The sequence below is a fragment of the Protopterus annectens genome, chromosome 1.part0, assembly GCF_019279795.1.
Source record: "Protopterus annectens isolate FY-2018-M chromosome 1.part0, PAN1.0, whole genome shotgun sequence".
Lineage (NCBI taxonomy): Eukaryota > Metazoa > Chordata > Ceratodontiformes > Protopteridae > Protopterus > Protopterus annectens.
This window is the reverse complement of record NC_056725.1, coordinates 668912331-668934149: the sequence shown is the minus strand read 5'-3', so window position 1 is coordinate 668934149 and position 21819 is coordinate 668912331. Positions and strand designations below refer to the sequence as shown.

The 21819-nt window shown below is 41.7% G+C and overlaps 1 protein-coding gene across 1 annotated transcript in view; it reads left to right on the top strand.

The window, feature by feature from the left end:
- The window catches only part of NGB (neuroglobin), a 1021120-nt gene that overhangs the window by 631426 nt on the left and 367875 nt on the right, over nucleotides 1–21819 (top strand). The gene's annotated exons all lie outside the window — the stretch shown is intronic.

Here is a 21819-nt window from a genome sequence, read left to right as displayed (position 1 = left end):
CTAAATTCTGTGACAGCTCAGATACAATCAGGCAGAACCAATAGTAATCGGCACAGGGTCATCGTAATCAGGTCCCCCCCCCCCCCACACACACACACACACAGACACACACACACACACACACACACACACACACACACACACACACACACACACACACACACACACACACACACAGATAAAAAGCACTCTGCAATGTGTTGGTTGAGATATGAACCATGCTATTTGCTTGATTTGGACAGAGAACAGTGTTTTTGTGTTCCTTAATGTTAGTCTTTGCTTAATCGGCAGAAGCCTCATAGCCTTCTAGTGTGGTAACTGAAGTTATTTCTAGATTTTCTATGAAACTGCAGTACTTGATTAATGGTGTAATGAGAAATTCCTGTGGAAATCGGCAGCACATGCATAAGAATTCTCATTGTGCTATACTGTGAATGATTTGGCAAATAAGTATACCTGTTTTATGGTTTAGGGCAGAATGGCAAAAAAAAAGTAAATTAAATTGCCGGGTTGCCTGTAGGGCTTGTAATATGAGGAGAGACAATGAACACCACAAACACTGATGATACAGTCTTTTTCTTTTCTTATATTTTTCTAGATGCTTTTTGCCCTTTTTGGCTACCGGCAACCAGTCCTCTCCATATGGATTTGAGCCCATTCTTTCCTCAGTATCAGGTGTTGCCAGTATGCAGGCAAAAGCCATCAAGACGGTTCATCATCAGGCAGCCATGACAGTGCTTTGTGCTTCCTTTCTGCATCCTAGCTCTTAACTTACATGACATGGAGACACGTGTTCTTCACCACACCCAGATGAGTCTGCTTTATATCTCAAAAGGGTCTATATGGAATGGCATTTACATCAGAAAAGCCGTTCAACGAGGTGTTTATGGTGAGATCGCAGTACAGTGAAGATCGGAAAATTTGCTCTTTCCTCACTGTAGTGCAATCTCAGAGTTGGTATATATAATTAGCGGTGGTGTGGGAGGCACAGCCCCCCACAAGAACAACTTTGATAAATGGCATTTTCAATGTAAATGCCATTCAATACCTGGTCTTTTTGATGTTGTAATATAGACCCTCTCAAAATGGGGCCTGTATGCATCTTTTCAATCTAGTTCTGATTGCGGCTAGGGCACCCTGTCCCATTGGCCAGGTAAATGTGGCTTATCTCTCATAATGTGGACCCAGAGGTGTGACCAACAGTCCTCTCCTGCAATCATTGGCCCACATCATTCCTGGATGTAAATTGGCAGTATTTTCCCATAATCCTAAGCCCACTCTAATCTCACCCCAGGGTGTTTGTTACAGGCAACATGTCACCATGGAGCTTCCAATGCCCTCTGTCTCATGAGTGCATACTCCCACAGACTCGCCTACCACTAAGAGCTACTGTCACATCTTGGTAAGCCAAGTCTCATATCCCCAGTCAACTGTTATTCAAGCTTATGGTTGCACTGGAGCACTGGTGAACAAATAATCAAACACAGTCCCCACAAAATTGGCAAGCTAACATTGCCATTTACTTCCATACCTCCCAGATTATTCCAGCAACAAATCCACTAACTATATATGTTCATCTGGATCATTGTCTAGTTCTTATGCTCTACACTACAGAGCTGGCTACCATAATGATATAGTGTAGCCTTGTTGAGGCATGCATTCAGACTAGATTCTCTAAAGCTAATATAACCTGACATGCAGATCATTTTAGCAAGCATATTAAAGCTGTACATACCCCCTTTTTGTTAAGGTTGATTAAAAAAAAAGTTTTATAGAACCCATTAGTTTGTCTTCCCAGATGTCTCTCCTACCCAAACCACTGGTGATTTAGGAATAACTAAAAATTATCCAAAGAGATAATCGGAGACTGTTAGCTGAATTCAAGAAACCTTAAGTACTCCATTGTAGTGAATCCTCTTGTTCAGATGAAAAAGGTGAACACATTTTTATTTTTATTTTATTTTTATTTTACATTTGTTGACCGGGCTGGTCAAACAAAGACTGTTTTTTTTCTCAAAGTCTTTATTAGCCAATAGACCAGCACTTATACAGATCTTCAAAGGTACAAAGTTTTAATACAAGTTAAAGTGAGTTTGCCTTTAAATATGTTTGGGTAGTGGAAGTGGTTAGCTGGGCAAGGCCAGAAGTCACATGAGGTTGCCAGAAACAGGTCATTTGGAGGGATCCTGTTGGTGGGATTCTTCTAGCCTTTATTTGCATATGAGCCTTTCGCTGTCTAGACCATTGTCCTTCACAAATCAAGTTACCCTAAAAATCACAGCTGTAAATATTTCCAATTCAGTGGAAAGCAAATATTGGAGATAAAGGGAGACATTCCCTTTCACAGTGCGGTTTCTTTTGTTCTGCTTTTCTACTTAATTCATGTTAGCATTTATGTTTCATTACATCAGTCTTATGCAGTTTATTCAGATCATTTTCTAAAAAGAGCTTCCATATAAGCTCCTTCAGACCCTTCGGAAAATCAATAAACCAATCAGCTTTTTTTCAGGGCTAAAATCTTTTTTGCTTAGCTTTTTCTAGTACAAAAAATACCTAACCAAAACATTCTTAGTTTAAACTTAGCAGATATTAAATTATTGCTCATTCCTGCTTTTATGGAGCTTGAGTATACAGTGAATTACTCTTAATGAATTTCACTCGAAAAACTTCCTTGTTACAAAAAGTCAAGAAAACATCTCTTGTTGTAAAAACATTCTTCCAATTTACCATCTACATTTGTATTTTCAGCATAGTGCCTGCCTTTATGGGTCTTGAATATCCAGATCTTTAGCAGTATGTATTAAATGAACATCACTATTTCAGCTGTAAGATCTGTTGTAGAGTCATTCACATGTTGCTATAGAATTCATACATTGTTTGCAAAATCTTTATTGAAATACAATCCCCAGAGGGTGGGAGATTGGCGTAATGGTTAAGGCATTTGCCTTATAAACCAAAGGTGCAGAGTATGATTCTTACATGGGGTAACTGGCTAGGCTTAATATAGTCCACAAAGGCAGTTAGCCTAGTACTAATCTATGAACCTATGATTTAATAAAGTCTGTGTAGGTACGGTGTAAATCCTACATGGACTGTTAGCATGTCCATATATATGGTTCCCCCTCGGCAGCCCACCATGCATATTAATCATGGCTCATTGCTGAGCTAGAGCCATGGGACACAGTTATTGAATCATTGTAGTGAGGGTGGTACTAACTGTGTCCACAGATGAGCAATACACTCCCTGCACTGTCCAACCACATTATATCAATGTAAATTACTATTTTTTATTTTTTATAAAAAGCAGATTTTCACAGAGTTCAGCAAGTGACATGTGCCAGACATCCTAAAAATAGAAATCGGATGTATTTAATTATCTATGAAAAGGTCAAGTTTAAGCATAGCTGAGGGTATTGCATGGTGCAGTGCTCAGCAGTGCTTAATGGTAGGTCAGAGGTATACGTAAATGTAAAGCACTATTCCACATATCCATGTAGCCAAATGGGTAGAGTTACGGCTTATGTGTAGTAGATGCAGGGTTTGAATATCTGTACGAGATATTAAGCATTTCTTTTCCAAATACAAATTATGCTAATTATTTTTAAAGCCTGATCTGCTGCACTCAGCTAAGTTCTGCTAAGACGTGCTAAGCCTTGCTAAGCACTGCTTAAACAAGATATATTTTAGCACTGCTTGACACTGGTTGGCACCGCTTGGCTGTGCTTAACTGGTTTGTGTACTGATAAACACTGTTAAGCATTACCAGTTTAAGCACTGCTCAGTTGAGCTGCACTGGTTTGTGTGGTGCTACGTGATGCACCACATTTTTAAATATTGCCTAATTGTGTGTAAGTGCAGGAAAATATTAAGCTCACTAGGTGGCAATACAATATATTTTGTTGAAGTTTGAACTATGCAGTGACTATGGCTGGTGTCGGAGAGGGTGCACACTTCTTGGTGCAGCAGTGGGGTATTCAGGAGTCCAGGATCATGGTTGGACTCCCAGTGAAAAAAACATGATCACCGGCTGCTGCAAGGTGAGTTCCAGGGCTCAGAGTGCAAGGCAGAGGCCTGGGACCTGTTGGCATGTCAGCCTACCAGTGAGACAGGTATCCCCCACACAGGTGAGCAGGTCCATCACCACTATGATGACCTGAAGCATTGGAAGGGGGATCTCTTGGCCACCTGGGTCCAAGATGATCAGGCAGGGAATGCCCCACAAGTTTGTAAGTACTTTTACCATTGTTTCACCAATACCTACTTTGAATGTCTAATAGACAGGTATGCATAATGGTGCACTTCTCTCCCTACAGCTGCAGAGGAGAGAACTCGCAACACTGAGGTGCATGCCAGGTGCTTGACCAGGTTGCTCCATGAGTGTAGTGAGTACAGATGTATTTTGCCATCTATAGTCATATAAGGAAGAAAAAGTAAAGCTTTAACTGCCACTAGGTATATACAGTAAAGATTGCATTTCAATGAATGTGGATATAGGCCTGTACTGCAATAAGTGACTACTGCCAACTGTAGTGCAATAAGCAGGGAAGAGTAAATCATTAACCCAGATAAAGTAAATGCAATAAAGTTTCTGCTGCAATAACTGTGGAATTACAGTTGTACTGCAACACCTGCATTACAACAACTACTGTGCAATAAAAATGTGAAACTATGCCAGTAACTGAATGAAGGTACCTCTAATAAAGCTGTGTTGTGCAATATGTGTGGAATTAGGGCTGTTTTGCATGAACTTGATTATGACAACTATTCTGCAATAAAAACACAAACAGTAGCAGTGCAGTACCTCACTCAAGGTATATCTAATAAAGAGTGTTGTGCAATAAGTGTAGATTCAGAGATGATTTACAAAAAATTAATTATGACACCTGTTCTGCAATAACACATGAAGCAGTAGCAATAACATCCAAGGTATACTGTGTATATCAGGATTGTCTTGTTTTAACCATTGCATTTCAGCTATATGCATTCAGGCTCTGAGGTACAGTGCTGCAGGCAAGTATAACAGTGTAATAGTTGTAGACTGCAAATATACTGTCTGCAACTGTATATGGGTGAGCTAGCCAACTCAATAAAATGATATGGTTTGTAGACTTCAAAGATATTTCCAACCAGTAACAGTATATTGTGCACACCTGCATTCTATGTAGTAATGTATAGGTTACCTAGTATCTCGTCATGCTTGAATTTCATGCCCGTGTGTCCAACTGTCACTGCAGTCTAGTATAAAACTGTATTACTATTACCAGATCATATATTTGTTCCAGGTGAGCTCTAGGCAAATATCAGTCAACAAGCAAGCAGCAGTGACTCAGCAGCTCAGTTTGTTAACTGCTCTGTATGCATTACAATTTGCCACAAACAGAACATGGTTCAAATCCAGTGCTCTGTAGCACTATATATTACAGTATCAGTCACAAAATGATTACAGATTTTATCTCTACAGGAATATGGGTGAGTTTACCTATAGTCTGGGTAAATAATTGTGTGCTTAGATGTCACAGACTGTTAAAATCATTATCAGGTATGTGAATATACAGCATAAAATAAAGGAAATAAATATAATACTAATAACGTAAAATAAAATAAATAACATGTCTAATCATTGGTATGGCTATATTCCTGGAGTGTCTGTTAAAGGCTGCTGCAATCAATCAATACAATTGATGCAGATGTCCTCTGCAGTCACTACTATTAGGTTCTATCCCCATGCTTGTCAAGCAATGCATGATAGTAGTATAGTTTTTGTACTGTACAAATACATAAGTGCCACACTGTCATGGAATGTAATTAGTAATGCATAATCCCTCTGTCACAGATTTACCATTGACATGAGTATCTAACTAGGAATGTATCACTACACCAGCCCAAAGTACATCTTGGTAGTTATATAAGTCCACCTGATATGCATGTGTTCTGTGTAGTTTACCACCCGCATTTGTTACAGCTTGACCCATACTGCCCCATAAGGATAGCTTGAGAGGTATGTACATGCTACAGCAACTATAGTCCACTTGTAAACATAAAGAAAGGATAGACCTGTAGAGTAGAAAGCAGTACTGTTCTCCACAAAATAGACTATAATGGTATTAATGGACTGGTTATTTCTCTCTCTCTCCCCACCACTTATCTTCATTTGTTTTTTATCATTATCCATTGGTTATGGTTTACTATTAACATCTGTTACTACATTAAACTTTATTTTGGGGCATGTGTTTTATTATTGTTATGTAATATAATGGTTGCATATTAAGATATCTTGTTAAATACCTATGTTGTTGGCCTTATGCCATAACTGTTACTGGCATGCTGTTAATATACTGACTGCTCTGTTATTTATTGTTGTGTTCCATATAATATGTATTGAAATGTGATTGGGTTATTTCCAAGGCTCTGGCATGATGTTATGATTAACAAATTGTTTTGTTCATAACTAACCTATACACATTGCTATACCTCTATCACCACAACACAACAAGGTAAGCCGATTCCTGCTGACCTGCCTAGCCTACCTCAGCCAGCTGTGGTACTGGGTACCAGTGCATCTGGGACCCAGGCTGGTGATGACCCCTCTGCTGGCCCTGCACCACCTTCGGGTGGAACCCTCTCAAGGGACAGGACCCCCACCCCAGAGTAGTGGCGGAGGGGGGGTGGTCAGCCAAGATCAACTACCATCCATGGTGTGCAAGATTGTTCATATGAGCTATGAATAATGCCTGGGCTGGATTAAGGGCAGACCTGAGAACTGGTGGGGCCTGCTGGCCCTGGCACCCAGCCTCCAACACAGCCACCTTTGGGGCATTGAAGGATCAGTGTTGACTGCCCATGGGTAGGGATGTCAGTCATGTTGCTGCCATCTGGAGGCACATGCTTCTTAGATTCCACAACACCCTCCCCATCTAAAGTATTTACTCCCTCGTGTGTCATGCACTGCCCCTTTCTGCTGTCTTGTCTGTCTACAACTGCATCCCCTCCTACCCAACTTACCTCCCCACACATACCTACATCCCTTCCCCAACATTACACTCTCTCCTTATAAAAATATAAATAAATATATATATATATATATATATATATATATATATATATATATATATATATATATCTCACCTCATAAATAGCTCTCCATTTTGCACATGTCCATTGGACACAACTAATTTGGTCCAATTGTATTGACAACACATTTATGTTGTCCTCACCCCTCTCTCTTTGGGGTTTGAGAGTCCAAATTCATCCACAAAATCTGTCAAACTACACAGCTGTTGCTGTACAAGAAATGGAAAGCTGTGGTCCTTTCCTACACCCTTCCTGCACATCCCTACCTGCTTTTAGTATGTTTTTCCTCCTGCTTGCTCCCATTTTCCACTGTCCTATCACCCCCTTTTTCTTTTCAAATTTTTAGCACAGGTTTGTGTGGAGCTAAGCAGCAGCACACCATGCAATCCCACTCAGACCTGCTTAAAAGTGCTTTAATGTGCCTTAATGATCTTATGTGTTTCTCACAGTGCTAGGCACATGTACAAAATAATCACCCCTGTCACTTACAGCCTACTGTATTAAACCACTATGCCACAGAGATCTGGATTAAAACAGATGTTTCCAACAATACATACTGATTGCCACTGATAGAATGAAAGCAACCTAATGTGAAAAATGGGACTATACCTGGAAGTCTAATGCAAAAATACACCAGTAGACAGCCAAATAACTAATAATGGCAGTATGTGATGCCTGGGATAGCAGGTAAATGTTCCCTTTTACCTGCAATATCTTTAAACACACCTGCTAATGCATTCATGGCACAGTACATATGTTCAACTGGGACCCTGCTGCAGAATAACTGCCTTTGACAGCCATGCATATACTGATGGATGCAGATGTGTGTCACAGCCTGTATGTCTGCACATATATTTAGCAACTACACTTTTTCTATCACTAGCTCAGTCTGTTAAATGCCTTGCATGTGTAGCATTTTGCCACACACAGTCCTGGGTTTGAATCCAGTGTGCTGTACATCAATTACATTGTTGTGAAAACAGTACGTGACCTTTTGTCATTGCTTGTTGTCTGATGAAGTTCATTTATTGATTCTGTATGAAAGTGCTAGCTTTTTACTGTGTTTCCACACAAAACATTCTTGGAAAAGACCCTTGCTTGTTGTTGTTTTTTATAGAGTTTGTTTATCTTTTTGGCATTTAACAGCCATAGAACATGTTTAACAGTTTGCCCCTACAAAGATAGTGAGCTGATAGAATAGCAACTACTGCATTAGCATCCATATTCTGATGGGTATGACGTGTGACACTCACACATTTCTCTCTCTCCTTACTGACCTCAACCTACAGTGTTTAACAATGAACCACCAGATGATCACAATGTCATGGTACACTGGCCAAACATATCAGGTAAAACTGTGGGCATACCTCACAAATCACAAAAGTGGACAGTATTTGTACCTACCCTCTGTGATGCTGTAGTCTCCACACCTCACTAATGTCCATCTCAGTGACTAAGAAAGGGGCCTAGGCCTACATAAAGGCCTTAAATATTGCAATGTGGTGTCATGTCTTTGGCTAATGAAAGTGCAACTCAGCTGTTTTGGATGCAGTTATCAAGTCTGAGGCACATATTGGTGCACAGGCAATTACCTGGTAATGAGTATTACCTACAAAAGACAGCAACTGCCTATGGAGAACATGTCTGTATGCTGTTTTTCTCACACAGACAATGGATTTGCAAGCTATTTGCAGAGGAACACTTCAAAAAAAGGATTACCTCATTCTACCAGGTATGTAATAGACATACCCATATAATGGGATGCAGATGGGAGGATGGAGGTATGGGGAATAGGGAGTACAACAGTAAGCCTCTCGTACATCTATGGTATTGACATGCTGGTGATACTGAGCTGTCCAATAGCTACAGGCATGTCTGTCATCTGTCTCTCCTTTGAGTCAAATCCCAGCTCTGCCCCTGTTACACCCTCCTACAATGGTCGGATGTTGTAGGAAAGCTAGCAGAATCTGTGTTAGACATAGTAACATTAAGTGAGGGTATACAATCCTGTAACATTAAATGATGCAATGTAATTCACATCCTCTCAGTCTGTCAATGTCATACATAAATAGTTCTGACACTTTAAAGATGTCCCTGACTGTCCCTGATGTACTCTGGCTAGGCCATTGTTTTGTTGACAGTCATCCCTCACTGGTGGAGAGCTATAGATAACATACCTGCCAACCCCCTACAGCAGGGATTCAGATCATAACCATAATTAATGGGGGAACACAGGCCCAAACTCAGTGACAGAGAATACATATTGGCCATATAAAGTAAGACTATGAATAGATTAACAGATATTACTGTAGCAAAAGTGTTTTCCGAGGGCTCTGGCATGTGACAGCCAGATTCTCTATTGTCTGACAACAGCCATCAATGAATGGCCAACTGTTTGTCAGACATCCACATGTTTTTGCCAAATCATTCACATTATGCAAATATCTGTGTAGTGGAGAGGTATGATGCCTACAGAGAACATATACTACAGCAGGTTTGCATTGCTATCTGTCATTGTGGCACACTGATGTTGCTGGACTGTCCCCATATAGTTATAATATCACACAGCTATTTGTCTGACAGTGGCTGTATGACATATTAGTGGAACCTTGCCCGTAGGAGACACACCACAGTAGACCACAGTGATGGGTGTAGAGACATACAGCAGAATCTGTCACGGAACACAGGGACATACCCAGTATTGCTACTGTCTCGGTGGTAGCCACACATGTAGTGTCTTGATAGACTTTGGAGTATGGTGCGTAAGGGAGCAGTGGATAGTGCATTCTGTTTTGGTTGTGCAGGATCTGTACATAGTGGATGTCCATGTATCTGGTCCTGTGATGTGTTCCCTCATGTTGTCTTTCAGGAAGGATGTATCACAGGAGGCATGCACTATTCACAGCTGCTGACAATGCTGTTATCCTGGATGGCCTCAGACTGCATCATCACATTCTGCTATCTAGGGGTCACCAAAATCATGACCAGCATGCTGCATTGTAGGGTAACTAAATTGGCCAACAGGACGGACCTACAAGCAGGAATGACATCAGGCCACAGATATGGTCAATGCTGCATGTCAGAGGGCAGCTGCTGTGGCCAGGGATCATGCTGCCACTGGTGGAGGTTCTGCAACAGAACAACCCCTCTCAACCACAGAGGAATTCCTGGCAAACCTAGAATCAACCACCAGCTCCCAGACATCCATCACCCCATACATACTGGAGGTGGGTGCCACAGCATCCACATCAGAGGAGAGTCTAATTAAGCTTCCTTTGTTCACCAGTGTAATACTGTATCAGTCATTGTGACGGGTCTATCAGCATTGGGGGAGGGGGGGTTAATGCACACTTGTGTACACATACTCAGAATGTCAGCAATGTAGGCAGTACCACATTAGCTACTGCACATGTGGATATACACACATATTACCTTCTAACACTGCAACATTTGATATTGCTGACAATCCCTCTCCCTCACCTTTTCATAGGTCTGCCCAGTGTGGCCGTAGTCTGTGGTCATGTACCTGGTAAGTGTGATACTGTTGTTTTACAGATTATATATACTCTAAGAATGTAATTTTAAGGACTGCCATTTTGCCCAAGGCACAACTGTTATGCTTAGACAGAGTAGAACAATTGTATGTTCCATTATGGAGCAGTTAACTACAGTGCATACAGTACAGCTGTGTATTTGTACAAACATTAACACATTTGCACTTATACTCATGAACAAGTATGCATCCTGCTATACAGGAGGCAATTACTCCAAGATGCCTATTCACTCACTTTAGGGAGATGGTACATACTTGTGGCAGTGATACTACAGCAGGCATATCATTCTCAGGGTAGGTGTACTGGGTGTTATGTGCAGTCCTATCACATACACTGTTGTATTGCATACCCCACATGTGTAGTGTATTGGAAACAGTCACTGGATGTAGCAGAAGTGCATGTTAGAAAGGGCCTGTCTTGTCTGTGCATGTGTTGTGCATGAGATCAGTGATGAGAAGATGTGTGACTGGTAATGCAATTGTGGCTCCTCATCTGCATGAGTCTGTGTGGATTACCATACATAATAGTGCAGGTAATAATGTACTGATTTTGTCTTCCTCCTCACAGGTGAACCGGGGGGGGGGGGCTGGAGTCTGTTCCCCTCACATCCTGAGGTCAGTGTCCCATCAGACTCTGATGATGATGGTGGCCATAGTGAGGCACATGTGGGGTTGTAAGGGGCTGAACCTGTCCCAAAAAGTTAACATCCCGCTTTCCCCAATGTCCGTGCACAAAGTCAATATCCCCACACATACCCAGACCCCAGAGGCTACAGATATCAGACAGTCAGACGGCAGTGACATTGAACAGGCAGTGTGACAACTATGGCATCAGTGAGTGTAGACACTGGCCATAGCCAGACAGCTAGCGAGGTCCCACACAGGCAGACAGACAGGGGTGCTTGAAGGAGGACTGCTGTCCATCCACCTCCTGTCACAAGTGTCACATCATGGATCACTTGCCACATGTTTCAAGCCATCAAGGAGGCACAGAGATGTACCAAAAAACACCAGACAGATGTTCAGGGTTATGGATGCAGCACAGTCTGACATCCGTGACTACCTTCATCATATTGGTGATGCTATGGATCATTTCACTGATGTAGTGGACAGATGGTGGGCTGAGACAATGTTTGTCTTTGCCTGCAAATTATCTGTATTGGAACATCTGGTTGGAGTAGGGCATGGGGCAGGTGGACGTAGGTCAGCAACACCATCTGCTGAGAGTCCACTTGGCCATGCATAGTCATGCTCCCATAGTGGCAGTATGACTAGCACTACAGAGGGAAGTGTGCTGTCCATACCATGACATGGCAGGCCATGGGCACGTGGTCCTGGGTGGTCATGTGGGGGACATAGGCCCAGCAGACAGCAGTCATCATCAGCTACTAGCACCACATCTGGCCTTGGGCATGTGCCACTCCTGACAGAGCAAGTTCCCGTGTTCGTGGCCGGAGATAGTGAACTGTCCACTCTGCCATGAACGGTCCACAGCTGTCCAACATTCACATCAATGTCACATATAGGTCACCAACAGACACACATGGCACCTCTCCATGGCCCATCTAACCAGAACCCCATCCTGACTCATAAACATTCTGTCAATTGTATGGCACAGCCCAGGCCTCTGGCACCCCCACACCACACCCTGTGCATATGATGATACCTGTGCCACATCCCTGACATCCATGCCATTGATGCAGGCACATGCAAATATGTTGCAAATATGTGTCTGATGCACATGGTTACTACATTACTTTCAATGTCATGCAGGTGTTGTGGGGCATGGCAGGTACTGTGTGCTGGCATGTGTCATGACTACACAGCAAACCTTTTGTGTATCTATATCTTTATATATATATGTATCTCTCTCTCTCTCTCTCTAATATATATATATATATATATATATATATATATATATATATATATATATATATGCCACATACTGATAGATTGGCTAAGCATGTGTGAGGGGGAAAAGGGGAGACATAAATAGCTGCCTGTATGCACAGACATATTTCTACACAACTAGTCTTTGGATGGATGAGGCAACAGACATGGGCTCACATTAGCTAAGTGTAGGAGCATGCCCAGTGTGACTGTCACCACTTGCAGGGGGACTCCAAGCCAAACCTACCTGTACTCCAGTCCATGATTTTGTGTGCTGTAAACAATTGGCTGCTGCACCTGTTTCCACAGTCCAGCCCATCCCTGATATTTTGTCCAAGGCTTTTCCCTGCTGTTTGCTGAGCATAATATGTAACTCATGCCTATCAACAGGGTGACAGTCTTCATATCTCTCCCTGTACATGTTTTTGCAGAATGTCCAGCATTCCGCCCTATATGTCTGCTCTATTCTTCATAAAGTTGTGGTTTTCCAGTAATATAGTATAGAATACAGTCCACTGAAATGTATGTACTGGCACAGTTAATTGATGGCCTTTACATCCTGCAGCTACTCTGACTTGTTGCAACCTGCTGTTATACTAGCCACCTTATAGGTTACACAGAGCATGTATAATGGCTGCCTGTAGGTTTGGCCCTCTTGTCTCCCCAATTTTCTCTGGCTTTGTTCAGCTTTCTTGCAGTAACAGATTGCAGCATTATGACAGTCTGTGGAACTCCTACTATACAAGTAATTCACACGCAAAAGTTGTACATGCTGCCAGCTTTGAACTATCAATACCATCAGCCATGCTATTGTCCTTAGCCCAGTGAACCATGCCAGCTGCCAGAAAGAGAGGTTTAATTCCTCACACTATCAACAGCATGCAAACATACACCAATCCCTGTGTTTTATGGGAAATACAACTTGTAGCCAGGTTGTATGTCACAGCCCTGGAAATGTGTGGAATGCTGATATATCCTTGCAAGCATACTGTTACTGCAGTTGTGTGGGAACACTGATGTATTGGGGATAGGGGTCTCTGGCATTGACAGTCATGCATCTGTCCTATGACCCCACTGCTAGGCATTTCCCTTGCATAATGCATGGGTTTCCAGCCATGTGGCCTAATGAATGTTATGGGACACTCAGTATTGGACAGAGTATCTGTTGTCCCAAGTGGCTGTTAGATCTCTGCAAGTTGCCTAGTAGCCCACTCTATTCCTTTGCATACATCCAGCAGGTCCATACATATGTGACAGCAGTCTTGTACCCCGTGCATTTGTTGTATAGGAGATTGACTTACCTTGCAATTGCAGCAGTTGAGAGACCTGTGTTTCAGGGCTGACTCTGTCTGATGCTCACAGTATATAGCCAATACACGGTGAGGTACAGGTTGTATGGGTTGCCTGGCATCAATTTTAATATATGTATGTGAGTTGGAGTGAGGCGTCAGTCCCTAGGGCCCTAGGTTGTCAGTGTATGTGCTATGCATTGTCTCTTGCCCAAGGCAAGGGCATACTGGACACATCTATGTCTGCCTACAGGGAGAACCTTGGGGGGTTCTTCCTCTGAGTCCCCATGTGGGTGTGGCTGTGGGGACCTAGGCACTGGTGGGGAACTGTGTATCCCGTCCCTTTCCTGATCCTGCCATAGCTGTTTCCACAGGATCATATTGTGGCACGCACTGTGAACGTCTGTGCACATGTGGCTGGAGAATACTGCAGAGCTCCACCAGATATATCAAGGCACTGTCAGCATCCCAAACACATGCTCTGTGATGTGCCTAATTTGTGTATGTGCCTCATTATGGTGTTCTTCAGTAGGTGTGTGTGCATTTCTGATGGGTGTCATCATCCATGGTTTCAACGTGTAGCCAGCGTCCCCAGCAGAAGGCCATATGGGATGTCCATCCTAGCAAACATCTGGTACAGCTGTGATGAGTGCCAGATATGGCAGTCGTGATAACTGCCAGGGTTGCCAGCACACACGTTTATGATAATGTCCTGGGCATTGCACATGACCTGGCAGTTGATGGAGTGATAGACTCTGCCCTCCTCACTAGGGGGGTGCTTTGATGTGTACATGAGTGCAGTCTATGGCACCCAGTACCTCAGGGTTGTGTGCTACATGGTAAAAGAATCGCATACTGCTAGCCCTCTTCTCAGGGGTAAATAAATGTGCTCACTGGCATGTGTTAGCATGGCATCCAGGAACTGGTGAAATACCCTGGATGCTGATGCCTGTGAGACCCCCATCATATCCCCAGTTGGTCTTTGGAAAGTACCTGTAGCTAGTATCCTAAAGGATACACATACCTTTGTTTCTACTGGGATGGGTTCCCCTCTGTTGGCTCTGGGTCTAAGTTGAAGTTGGCAGAGCTCCATGAGTTCTTGTAGCATGTCCCTGTCCACCCTGTATTGCTCTACAATCTCCAGCTGAAGTAGCTCCTGGAAGTTTACCCTGGACCTGAACACTCTTTTCCTTCTCAGTCTAGGTCTATTGTCAGCAGCAGCAGCACTGACCTAAGCATCCAGCATATACAGATGTAGCAGAGCTGCAGTAGCCCCTAGCATTGCTTAAGTTAAAAATCCCATGTTTGTACCCAACTGGTGCAGAGCATGGTGTGAAATCAGATTGTAGGGTGTATGCAACTGTTATACTGCTCTACTGTAGGCTGAGCCTGTGTTATTGGCAACCTATGATGCATTCCACCTGCCAAATACATTATTAAGTGTTTAATGGTGCAGTTTAAGTGATACAAGGGTCATCAGTAATTTATATATGATTGGCTTTCCCAGCCAATTATTTTTTCCTGCTAAGCACCATGCTGCAGCATGCAATCCTGCGCCACAGGTATAAACAATGCTCAGCACCAATGGACTCACCCCCATGGATGGGCACACTCAGCACAGCTGTGCGCCACACAAACATGCTCAAACCCACTGAAACACACACCCCGAAGGTAAACAATACTTAGCAGCATTGGACATAGCCCCTGCTCAGCTCAGTGGTGCACAGTGCAAACAGGCACCACTGAGCTCCAATGAGCTTAAAGGGATGTGGACACACCCCATTTTGATGTCAACTACCTCTTCTGCAGACACCAACAAAGTTCTGGGCCTACACAGATGGGATCTGTGGGCACAGATACACACTTTTGATATTTAGTAAACACATCTCATTTCCATACTGATCCCTGCTTAATACCTGGAAACTACACAGTTCCAGGACCTGCCTCCTTAGCAACCACAGCAGTCTACCATTGTACATACTCCATTCAAGGTCCTATAATGTATTATTGTCAAATATTTATTTTTATTCCATTTTACAATTTTTAATTTTTTTTTTTTGCATAAATGCATATTTGTGCACTGTGGCGCACAATGCAAACACAACCTGGGTATTAAAAAAATAATAATTTATTTGACATTAATTTCCATTATGTTTTGGACATACAGGGCATAGTTTGCACATATCTGTGTCTGCTATGCTATTTCTGCCCTTCTAATTGGACTTTTATGACCCCTTTTCTCTGTTTTACATCATATACATGGAATTTTTCTGTGTACACTTTGGACACCAACATATGGTCTGTAGGGCTGCCTATCTGCTTGCTGGATTGCTCCAAGACCCTCATTTGCATGCAGTTCTCCTGCTTATGAAATGATTTGCGTGCCACAGACAATTCCGTGTTGGTGTGCTCATACATGCTCCTCAGCTCTGTTTACTGGATCGCACAGCTACTTACTTTGGTGTAAGCTCCATGCCACTATGCCTACATGGTAAAATAATTTATGTAGGCTTTATTAACCCCCCCCCCCCCTTATAAGCTATCAGTAAAATGTTTGGTAGTGCAAAGTCTTTAGCATCTAAGCCTGTGGACTGAACTAAAGGTTGAACCACAATCAAACAATCAGAGTTTTCAGGTTTACCATCTGAATCTGATTTTTCAATGTAGTGCTCACTTTTATGGGGCTTGAGTATCCAGAAAATTTTCAGTATGTCCTAACTGAATACCGCTATACCTGTTGTTCAGTCACCTACATATTGCTATTCTATTCCATGCATTGTTTGTAAAAATATTGTCTAAACACCATGAGATAACAGCAAACATTGTAGTAGAACAAGCCCCAAAGCATAAAAGCCTATACACTGAACACAATGTGTTTCAATATGAATTTGGCACTTTTTTGTTTGCTATAAACAACCTTTAAACATCTGTTTCTCAATGTGCTTTGGTTTAATCAAAACCATGAACATGCATTTAACAAGTGGCACCCACTTTTATAGGGCTTGAAATAACAGATCTTTTATATTTACATTGTACCATGGTAAACATAAAACCTGTTGTTCAGACTTAACAAACTAGCATGAGAACCACCAGAACATTACCAGTGGAGACCTGATATCTAAAAAATGAAGCCAAAACCAGAAGTGCAAAAGCAGACAAATGAACAGTTTGAGTCAGATGGAAACTCCTTTGTTAAATTCCAGTGGGACCTACCAAAGTGGCTTTTTCAGCTCTTTGTTTATGTCTTTTGGGTCCAGAAATGCTGGGCGCCCTGTTTTTCTTCCAGTTCTTCTTTTCTCATGTTTTTTTTTTTTTTTGGTGCTTTATAACAGTGAGTCTACTCAGTGTGTTCTGTTTTCTTTCTTTTTGTTTCTCTCTGTCTTGTTGACATCACCAAGTGTTAACTGACTGGTAGAGGGGGAGGTGAAGTGGTAAGCATGCCTCCTTTCTTTGGTGGTTTAACATTCAAACTGTTTGAATTTGTTGCTTTTTGGCATACATAAGTTTTAAAAGATTAAAGGTCTTTATAATAATTTGACTTGTTTTACAAAGGATTTTTAATTTAATTAGTTAATTAGTTTGTGAAGAGGTGAAGAGTTATCCTTGGGGTCCATAAAACTTGATAAAACAGAGCCTTGTTGGAAGTATAATAATGCAAAATGAAACTTTCTGTGATTCCTTTTTTAAATGGAGTGTAGAAGTACAAAGCGACATAGGAATGTATATGCTAGTCAATTCATTAAGGTGATGGTGTCCTTAGTTGTTAACAGTATAGTTTGTGATTTAGCTTCCTTAATGGTAATACAGCGTTTTCACCTCACAGTAAGACGCTGTCCGGTTTGGTTCTCAGCTAGAGCGTCTTCTGCATGGAGACATGCATGAATGGGCGTACCTTCATTGAAGGTTGTGCATCTGGGTTGGTAACTGGGCATGTAAAAATCAACTACCAATCATTTAGCGGACCGGAGTTCCACTGTGGCGGGGAAAAGCCGAAAGACACAAACAATGGTAATACTGTACTTATTGAGCAACCTTGTGTGCATTTAATCTAATTTGCCACTCTAACTCTGCTCTCCAGCAGAGCATTTCCTTTTCCTTCAAGTGCTCCCAGTTTACTGCAGAGTCAGTTGCTATCTGATAGGTAGTATGACACAGTGGCACAGTGGATAGTGCTGTTAACCTCCAAGCAAGAGGTTCCTTGGTTCAATTCTCAGTTTGAGTGCCTTTTGTGTGGAGTCTGCATGCCATCCCTGTGTTTATCTGGATTTCTTCTGGGTGTTCTTATTTCCTCCCACATTCCAAAGTCATGTAGTTGGTGAATGACATAAACTGAACTGGCCATAGGTGTGTGTAGTGTGGAAGAACTACTATGGCAAGGCTAGCCACCTGGCTGTGTAAACCTTGATTCTAGATGATTGTCACTGATGAAATAACATGCTGAACCCGTAAGAAAAAAGGGCTAATGGTTGGATTTTTAACTTATTGATTCTTTTTCCCACATTGAAACAGCTGCAGTTCTCCCGTTGTGCCCTGTATAGAACAATATTGTACTTTAGTGTTTCTTGTGGGAGTAGGCACATATAAAACAAGACGTGACACTAATTTAGCATATGTGGTATACAGGGCACAATATGAAAATATCAGCTGTTTATATGTGGAAAAATGCCATTTTAGATTATCCTGAAATGTCTCAATTTCCAAGAGAAGACAAATTTCCATAACCGATCTTTATCACCACAAATATTGGGATGGTTATGTTGCATCCTGATATCAATCTGCACTGTACATCTCTCATCTTACTTTCAAATACTGTATGTATTTGTTTATCAATCACCCTCTCCAGAACTTTCATGCTGTGTAACAGGAGATTGATACCTCATGAATGTCTCCTATGTTCTTGTATATTGACACTAGAATCCTTATTCTCCAATCATCTGGGATATGCCTTTCTCTCCATAATACTATGAGTACCCTCAGGAGCCATTTCTCCCCTAACTCACCCAACACCGTGATCATATTTATTGTGACACTGTCTGAGCCTTCTGCTTTCTCTGACATGTTTCCTTAGTGCTGTTCTTACTTCTTCTAGAGTGATCGCCTCTTCTTCTTTCATCATAAGCTGTGTTTGGTAAAATACAGCTTTGGTGGGGTCTTCCTCATAGAAGTGCAGTTTTCGTTTACCTTTGATATCCTGTGGACTGGTGAGAAGGCTGTTGCTGGTATCCCTTATGCAGAGTCTCTAATGGCTGTCTTCTTCATTTTTTCTGTTTTTGCCTTGCAACCTGATAGAATTTCTTTGTACCATCTACTGAGTCAGTTTCCAGAAGCTCTTAGTGTGTTTGTTGAGTCAATTTCCAGAAACTCTTAGAGTGCCTCCAATGCTCTGTTCTTTTGCCACTGCAAGTTTGCAGTAGCGTCTTTGTTATCCAGCCAATATTCTTTATTTGTCTAGTCCATCTTTTCTATCTCCCACTTTTTTCTACATTCTTTCTTTCTTTTAATGATTTCCTGAACTTCTGCATTCGACCATCAGCTTTCCTTATGTACTTTATTTCCATACCTGACTTGGCTGCATATGGTCTTTTGAGGCACTGCCATTCTTCTTCAGTTTCACCCATTTCCTCTCCTTTGAGGTGTTATAGCTCTGAGGATTTCATTGAACTCTTGTGCTTTCTCTCCAGTCAACCTCCAAGTCTTCAGCCTAGTCTCTGTTGACCAAAGAGCCTTCTCTGAACACTGCTTGCAGCTGACCGAGGCAAACAGCAGTTTTTGCTGTGAGCTGACTGCTTCACTTGAGGTGACTTTGCAATCGCTGATTCTTCTCTGGTGCCCTTTCTTTACTAGGAAGAAGTCTTCTTGAGTTACATGTTGGCACTCCTGTATGTGATCTTGTGACTTCTCTCTTGATGAACCATGTGTTGGCCACCATCAAGCCATTTGCCAGACAAAAGTTTAGAATGGTCAGTCCTTCTTTATTCCTATTGTTCTTCCTATATGAACCCAGGCAGTCCTCATATCCTCTTCTGTATGCCCTGATATGTGCATTCAGTCTTCCCATTATTGCCTTACTAACTCGTGGTCTTGCTTTGTCTAGTAGGTCCTGCAACTGCTGCTTGAATGCATTTCTTTCCTTGTTATCTCAACTCTGTTGTGGGACATAGGCTGAGATTACAAATAGTGCCCTAACATTACACTGCCACGAGACTATCACTAATTCTGATGACATCCCTCACTACCTTCTGAAGCTTTTCCCTCACCACAATTTCTACCCTATTTCTACTCTGTCCTACCCTGAGTAATAGAGTATGGATACCAAGCCAAGTGGCTTTGCTGCACTGCCATCTTGTCTCCTAGAAAATTCCAATCTGCATCCTATCAGTAAACCTGTATTGAGTGCAGCAATCCTTAGTTTGTGCTTGATAGGCTGACTGTTTTTACATCCAGCTTTTGCTTAACAGACCTATTCCAGGTAACCCAAGCTGGCCAACTGACCTAGTGCTGATGGGCTTTATGGTGGGCACACAGTGGCCAATGGGGCACATACACCCATTCTTCCATTAGCATGCGTCTGACATAGATCACTGTAGAATGGACCTTCATCCCACTTATCACTGGCAAATACCCATGTTCATTTTGGTGACATTATTAAATGCAACCAAATCACCTAGAGACAAACTTTATACCATTGAGGGTTTAGCACTGACAGCACAGTTTGTGATCTATGTTCTCCAATCTAGAAAATACTGAGTACTACAACTTATGCATAAAACAGTTGGTCTATACAACTCCTCCCCTGATAGGTATCATCTAGAGTCTGTTCCTGCCCACAACTCCATTCTGGTGTGGGTTTGAGGTGAAAGCATCCAGCATGTTTTTGGTAGGTGGAAGGAACCCCACAGAGGTGCAGGGAGAACATGCAAAGACCACACAGGCATTGTGCTGAAGATCAAGCCTTTTACCATATGCACGCAAGTTGAAAACCTTAACCATTATGCCAACTGTGTAGGCCTGAAAATAGGTAGATATCTCCAAAATATGTACATCATGTGAAGGGATCAATCAAGCCTGAAAATAGGTATGTGCATCCAAAATAGATACAACTGAGAAGTTTGTGTGAAGTAGTCACCTTAATCTTCATTACATTGGGTCTGAAAAGGCTTATGACTGTCCTCAGTTGTCATTTGTATTTGTTTATAGTTGTTTGTCTAACAGGAAAGTCTGATTGAGTCCACAGGGTAACCATTTTCAAAGGCTTGTGGAGAAAAACTCCAGGTTACCTCACAAAGCACATTCTACAAATACTATATACTAAAAAATGACTGCAAAATGCATTGTACATTATACAGGTAAGTACTGTCTAGTTCTCCTTGTAAACCATTTTAAGGTTAGCCAGTTTCCTTTAAAAGTGAGAATCAAACCTTGCACTTTGTGTTTGCGAGGTAAACATCTTAAACAAACCACTTTAAAGTTTTAAGTTGTAAGCCATGGTGTGATGCATTTGTTGCAAATGTTGTTATATTTCACTTTTTGACTTTAAGGAAGTTTGTATACTGTTGAAAACTGGGGGTCTATGAAACAGAGAGGATAGGAATATAGCTCCAGCAATAGTAGTTCTAGTAGATGTATTTAGGAAAGCATTCCTAGTTTTTGGTGGGTTTTTTTTTTGATATTATTGTAAATGTGAAGATTGAATATGAGTTTGTCATCTATTACCATGCCTAGTAGTTTTGTATGGAAGGTAACTTTAATTTCTGTGTTATATAGGGAAAATATTTTAAACTGGTTAGTATTTTGACTGTGTTTTGGGGGTGACTAGGAGTAGCTTGGTTTTATTAAGATCCAAAGGAGCCTTTAGTCAGAAGCTGCTATAATAGACATTGCAAGGGATTGTGCTTCATTAACATGTTGATTTCTAGTCTGTAGTAGACTTCTTCAGTTGAAAAGACAATTTCCTTCCTGTCTTTGTATAATGTGCACATTGTTTTTTCTTTTCGTATTGTAGGTGTCCAGGTACTG